The sequence below is a fragment of the Montipora capricornis genome, chromosome 4 (assembly GCF_036669925.1).
Source record: "Montipora capricornis isolate CH-2021 chromosome 4, ASM3666992v2, whole genome shotgun sequence".
Lineage (NCBI taxonomy): Eukaryota > Metazoa > Cnidaria > Anthozoa > Scleractinia > Acroporidae > Montipora > Montipora capricornis.
The window spans coordinates 30,046,365-30,053,864 of record NC_090886.1 but is presented as its reverse complement, the minus strand read 5'-3'; positions in this window follow the sequence as shown (position 1 = coordinate 30,053,864).

The following is a 7,500-nucleotide window of genomic DNA, read 5'->3' as shown; positions in this document are numbered from 1 at the left end:
AAGTGTTCATACCCATATTAACATTAACGTTCAAATACCAGCGATTCGAAAAAACCTCTTATCTCATGTGGAGCTGTTTACGCTTTGCCACTCATGTGGAAATGAACTCGAAACGACATTTGACGCAAAGTGCACCGCGGCCATAGGACACACACCACGTGGAAACTGACAGTGGTAGAACTTGAAACTGAAGAATACAATCGGGAAACTCCATAACAGCATTCCAAAGTTAATTTTGACGGGAATCACCCCCCATACACACCTTTGTTCCTATGTACATTTTGTAAAAGAGAAAGCGAATCTATTGAACATCTTTTAATAGCATGCAAATATTCAAACAAGTTCTGGCAGGATTTATTTAACTGGTTTAATATGATTGGTATAAAAGTCGAAACGTTATCAGAGATTGACAAAATTGTCGGACTCTGGAAAAGGCAAACAGATTTTCATTTACTCAACCATTTCTTGATCCTGGCAAAAGAACATATTTACTTCTGCGGAAATAAAGGTTATCCTCCAGCATTAAAAACTTATCTCGCAAAAGTAGCCTCAATATATCAAATTGAAACTGCAATTGCTGAATCAATTGGTAAGCGTACTTTTCACAACATTAAGTGGAAGAAATTTGTATCCCATAACTGTATTCCTTCTGGTAGCTGATGACTCGGCGAACATAACATAATAACGATATACTCACAGGATCTTGATGTCATCAGGCAAGTCAGAAATTTAAAGAAAACGACTAAACTTTTGAAATTGCAAGACATGTTTCGACACAAAAACTTCTGTCATCTTCAGTTGATAATGAACAAAGCGTTAAGTTGAATTGATAAGTCGGAAGAATGCTAATTATGCCAGTAACAAGGGAATGTAAATAAAACGTGACAATGTGAGGATTAAAAGGATAGTTTAAGATTTACGTGATGCAGTTGTTGATTAAGAGAAGGTTGTTCTCTTTAAATATGAAAAGCTTCTTTTATCTTGAGTTGGAAAGTCGTAGCGGGGTGATCTAAAATATGGAAACAGTCCCCTGAAGACAGGGCGTGACCTTGTTCGGAATTCCGTAGGTGTTTGAAAATGTGAGAGGCCCTATCACTGACTAAGTGCTCACGCACGTGTGTGGAAAATGCCGGGTTGTTTCGCCGACATAACAGGCATTACAGCCCGCACATACAAACTTATAAACCACACGTAAATGAAGCCCGCCAGGGATAGGGTCTTTCAGACCAAGCAAGTTGCCTATCTTAAAGGAGGAAAAAACTAGTTTGATGTCCAAATCATTGCAGTAGCGCTTGATAAAGTGACGGATCTTTTTCTGAGTTACGACAGAAAAATGGCCTATGTAAGGTAGCTTAAAATAAAATATAGGGGAAGTGGGAAGGGAAGTGGGAAGGGAACCCTGGGGACTATGATTACTTAGGGTCCCAGTAATGTAACGCTTTACAACCCTTTCAATTAAATGGGCAGGGAAAAGATTCTTTTTTAGGATTTCCATAAGCTTAGTTATGTCTTCTTGTAGTCCCAACCAGCGGTTGTTAATCTTATAGGCCCTATCAATAAGAGTCCTAATGAGACCCACTTTGTAAGAGTACGAAGTGAAACTAAAATAATAAGTTAATAACCCAGTAAAGGTTTTCTTACGGTAAACTCTAGTTAGAAAAGAAATGGGATCATTATTATCAACTAAAACATCTAAAAAGGGTAATTTGTGATGAGCTTTTTTTTCCATAGTGAACCTTATGTTTGGGTGTCTAGAGTTGATGTCCACAGTTGATTCCACAGTTGATAGTCACGTAATGCAAATACCTGGCTTTCAATTCCTTCGTCAGGATTGTGATGATCACAAATCTGGTGGCGGCCTTGGCATGTTTATTAGAGACACTTTTGAAGTTAGCTGTTTTGAGGATCTGTCCACTGTTAGTAACGATAACTTCCAACAGCTTTGGATAAAAGTTCAGGTTCAAAAGTGTAAGTCACTTATTCTATGTGCTGTCTATCGACCACCAAATACTAGTATGACTTGCATTGAGGCGTTAACTTGCAATTTTGTTGAATTATTGCATCTAGGTTACGACATCATTATTCTCGGAGACCTAAACTGTGATCTCCTTAATGATACAACTCCATCACGAATCATATCAGATTTCTGCGATACTTTGAACCTGGTACAACTCGTTAACGAGCCTACAAGAATAACTGAATTTACTCAAACGCTCATCGACCTTGTCATGACGACGAACACTAACCTTATAGATTCCTGTTCTGTCCTGACATCTTCAATAAGTGATCACAGCCTAATTGAGGTTGTCATGAAGCTTAGGAACCCAAGAATCAAACCAACATATATAACGACCAGAAGTTATTCCAGTTATGATAAGAAAAGCTTTCTTCAAAATTTGGAATATGCCACTTGGCGTATGGTTAATTTTTTTTGAGAACGTTGATGACCAAGTGGGTGTCTTCAATTCGCTCTTCTTAGAAATCCTAAACGACCATGCTCCTGTGAAGGACATAAAAATTAAGTCCAGGCCGAATCTATTTGTAACGCGAGAAATAAAACAGCTTGTGAAGACTAGAGATCATTGGCGTAAAAAAGCAATAAGAACAAATGATAAACTCTGTTGGAATGGCTACCGATTCTTTAGGCAAGAAGTTAAAAAAGAACTAAGACTCGCTGAGAAAATATATGTGAGAGCACAAATCCTTAACAACCAAGGAAACACTAATGCTATTTGGAAAGTTATAAATCGTTGCATATCTCGAAATAACACTGCCAAGGCACTGAGCAATACAGAAGATCGCGTTGCTATTGCCAACAAATTCAATAGATATTTTACGTCTGTTGGAAGATTGACTGCTCTCAAGGCCAACCATTTGATACAGGAGCAACAACTAGACGTTACTGAAGTAGTCACCCAACAAGAACCTACGACTTCATATGACTGTTCTGATTGCTTCAACTTTAAGTCTGTTACTGAAAGAGAAGTATATTTAGTTAGACAATATTTAAATAAATTATGTTAATATACTTGTTCTTAATTACTATATTTATCTTATTTACTCTCTTAGAGAATATCAAAGTTAGTATGTTCATATATTTGTTCTTAATTATTGTTCTTTTTGTAGTATTGTACTGAAAAGCCCTTTTAGGGAGTTGCAATAAAACGTATGTATGCATGTATGTATGTAATCGAAAGATATAATGGCATCATGTTCCGAGTGAAATAAACAAAAAGTGTGGTGAACATTTCGGCGGTAAAATAACATTTCAGAGCCTTGAAAACTTTCTAACCATAGTTTTTCATGATGCCCCATAAGACGTTTCAAGTACATTCCGTTTTTACTGGTATAATTAGCATTCGTCCGACTTAACGCTTTGTATATTATCAACTGAAGATTCTGTCAAAACATGTCTTGCAATTTCAAAGGTTTAGTCGGTTTCTTTAGATATACTAACACTATAAGTAAATCTTATCCGAAAAGCCTGTCTATCAAGGATATCGTCAGGCTTGGAAGGGTGTTTGATAGCAAAGCCAAGAAATTTCTGATCTTCAAATTCGAGTTTGTTCATCTGGAGTGGTCAACAGTGCCAATACAGGCTGAATTTGTCATAGAAGAGAAAGAGTTCGCAGCTGGAGGTTTCTGAAAGGCATTTAAAGCTACAAGCATTGGAGAAGGGTTTTATAAGGGAACATGGGTGGTTAAAATATATCTGGATGCTGCGGTTCAACAAATTAGTGAAATGGGTCAGACCATAGACGAACTCACAAGAAAGTCAGTATAGATGCATTATCTTGCAAGAAACTCTGCATCCCAGCTAAAGGAGGCGATTGCAACGTACGGGCTTCATGAATATGGAAAGTCTTTTGATTACAAGTCTGTGTATACGGGAAAGACTAGCTGAGAAAATATATGTGAGAGAACAAATCCTCAACAACCAAGGAAACACTAATGCTATTTGGAAAGTTATAAATCGTTGCATGTCTCGAAATAACACTGCCAAGGCACTGAGCAATACAGAAGATCGCGTTGCTATTGCCAACAAATTCAATAGATATTTTACGTCTGTTGGAAGATTGACTGCTCTCAAGGCCAACCATTTGATACAGGAGCAACAACTAGACGTTACTGAAGTAGTCACCCAACAAGAACCTACGACTTCATATGACTGTTCTGATTGCTTCAACTTTAAGTCTGTTACTGAAAGAGAAGTGAAATCTGTAATTATGGGCCTATCCTGCAATAAAGCACCTGGATATGATAAGATATCTGCAAGAATCTTAAAGGACAGCCTACCAGCCACTTCCACCATAATTACCAGATTGATTAACAGTTCATTTGAGCTGAGTGTCTTCCCAAAAGCATGTAAAACTTCAGAAGTTATCACGATTCCAAAAGACAGAAATACGGACGAGCCTTCTTGCAATCGACCAATTTCCTTGCTTACTACCTTATCCAAGGTGTGTGAGAGACTTGCTCATAAACAGTTTGTCGACTTTCTTTCCGTAAACAATAAACTCTCCACTCACCAAAATGGCAATAGGAAACTACATTCCACAGAGACTGCCTTTATCTACGTTACTGATGAACTTTTAAAAGCTATGGACGAGAAATCAATTTCTATACTGGTACTTTTAGACATGTCTAAAGCGTTCGATGGTTTAAATCATAATATTCTCCTAAGTAAGTTACGTAGATTAGGCGTTGCCTCACACTGTCTCTCATGGTTCTCTAGTTATCTTTCTGGTGGGACTCTAAAGGGTGCGATATGGAGACGCCGTTTCTCAAATGTTAACTTTCACACATGGCGTTCCTCAGGGTTCTATTCTAGGCCCTGTACTTTTCACTACCTATATTGATGGGTTGATTAACTTAGTTAATCACAGTCAAGTCTCGTGTTATGTAGACGATAGCCAATTGTTTTTAAAATTTCAAGTTTCGAATGTACACAATGCAGGAAATTTGCAAATGGTGCGCGTGAAATTCATTGCTTGTAAATCCGGACAAAACCAAATTAATGGTTGTTGGCCTACCACAACTTACTAAGCAGTTACCACCAATATCTGTTTCTATTTTCGATAAAACTATATCACCGGTTCCCTTTGAGTATATTTAGATCAGCGTCTTTCATACGATACTCATATTACTAAAACAGTTTCTAGTTGCTTTAATCAGTTAGTACATATAAACAGAATTAAGCATGTTTTGGACAGACCAACACTTTTATTACTCATTAAAAGTTTTGTGTTCACTAAGCTCTTTTATTGCTCGTCGGTGTGGGCAAACACTTCTAAGGCTAATATACATAAACTCCAACTGGTCCAAAACTTTGCTGCGAGAATTATTCTGGGACTTAAAAAATTCGATCATATTAGCGAAGGTCTTATATCGCTAGGAATTCTCAAGGTAAAAGATAGACTAGATATCAATGATGCAGTGATGGTATTTAAATGCCATAAATATATTTATGTGACCAACTACAAATGAGATCCTCTGTATGTACCAGGGTAACGCGATCTGCAAACAACCTAAATATTCCTCGTTGTCGCCTAGCAACCGGACAACGTCGCTTTGCATATAGAGGTGTAAAAATCTGGAATGGATTAAGTAACGACTTGAGGAACTTAACTTGTTTAAATGCATTCAAAAGGAATTTAGTTAGACAATATTTAAATAAATTATGTTAATATACTTGTTCTTAATTACTATATTTATCTTATTTACTCTCTTAGAGAATATCAAAGTTAGTATGTTCATATATTTGTTCTTAATTATTGTTCTTTTTGTAGTATTGTACTGAAAAGCCCTTTTAGGGAGTTGCAATAAAACGTATGTATGCATGTATGTATGTAATCGAAAGATATAATGGCATCATGTTCCGAGTGAAATAAACAAAAAGTGTGGTGAACATTTCGGCGGTAAAATAACATTTCAGAGCCTTGAAAACTTTCTAACCATAGTTTTTCATGATGCCCCATAAGACGTTTCATGTACATTCCGTTTTTACTGGTATAATTAGCATTCGTCCGACTTAACGCTTTGTACATTATCAACTGAAGATTCTGTCAAAACATGTCATGCAATTTCAAAAGTTTAGTCGGTTTCTTTAGATATACTAACACTATAAGTAAATCTTATCCGAAAAGCCTGTCTATCAAGGATATCGTCAGGCTTGGAAGGGTGTTTGATAGCAAAGCCAAGAAATTTCTGATCTTCAAATTCGAGTTTGTTCATCTGGAGTGGTCAACAGTGCCAATACAGGCTGAATTTGTCATAGAAGAGAAAGAGTTCGCAGCTGGAGGTTTCTGAAAGGCATTTAAAGCTACAAGCATTGGAGAAGGGTTTTATAAGGGAACATGGGTGGTTAAAATATATCTGGATGCTGCGGTTCAACACATTAGTGAAATGGGTCACACCATAGACGAACTCACAAGAAAGTCAGTATAGATGCATTATCTTGCAAGAAACTCTGCATCCCAGCTAAAGGAGGCGATTGCAACGTACGGGCTTCATGAATATGGACAGTCTTTTGATTACAAGTCTGTGTATATGGGAAAGACAGAGGATGGGGAGTTCATAACAGAGTTCATAACAGTAGAGGAGTTCATTGATGGAGGCTTTTGTGAAGTTTACAAACAATGATGGAATGATCTGTGAGGACGATACCACACTATGGAAGAAGGCACAGGCCTTTTCTCATCTGAAAGTGAGGATTTACCTCATATGACCTTGAAATAGCTTCTACTGAAATACAAAATGAGGATGGAAGTTTTCAGTTCTGCACAGACAACTTGGCTTGACAAGCAATTGAGTCATGCTTTGAGAAACATGAGTGCAACTGCTACCGTAAGCTATTAAACCTGAAACTTGGACAAAATTAGCTTACAAGTATTTTCTATTTATCTCTTCTTTTAACAAGTATATAATTTCGCATGTTTTTCCCGTTTCCTCTTCTTAACTGAAGAAATATCATTTTGCCCAATGTTAACAAACTCTGGGCCTCGGTCTATGTGTACAGTTTGCTCTTCACTGATTCCAATAGCAAACTGGCACGAATTGTCTCCATATAACATAATACAGCATGTTATAAGTATAATGACTGTATTTTTGGACGTTTAGGTTGGTACATGTAATTTCTGAACCAGTTCTGGAGAGTACCAATCCCAGTACAGTAGTCCTTGATGAAGGTATTTGCCACAATGGAAATACTATGTACACTTTCGTTTTGGCTGATTCATACATTATAAGAAAATAACTGAAACAACAATATCAAAATATGTAATGTGTGTAATATTGTCTGTTGCTGTTGCTTAATAAAAATCAGTGTTTAAGAGTTTGTCTTGTTTACCAACAGTAATTTCTGTCATAATTATCTGTCTTGAATTCAAACAAAATTGTTCTTTAGCTTGTTACTCTGTTGGGTTGAATGCCTATCCCCTAAATATTGCTTATGCCTTCTGACAATGGCCAATATATGTATGAATCCCTGCATTCATGGGG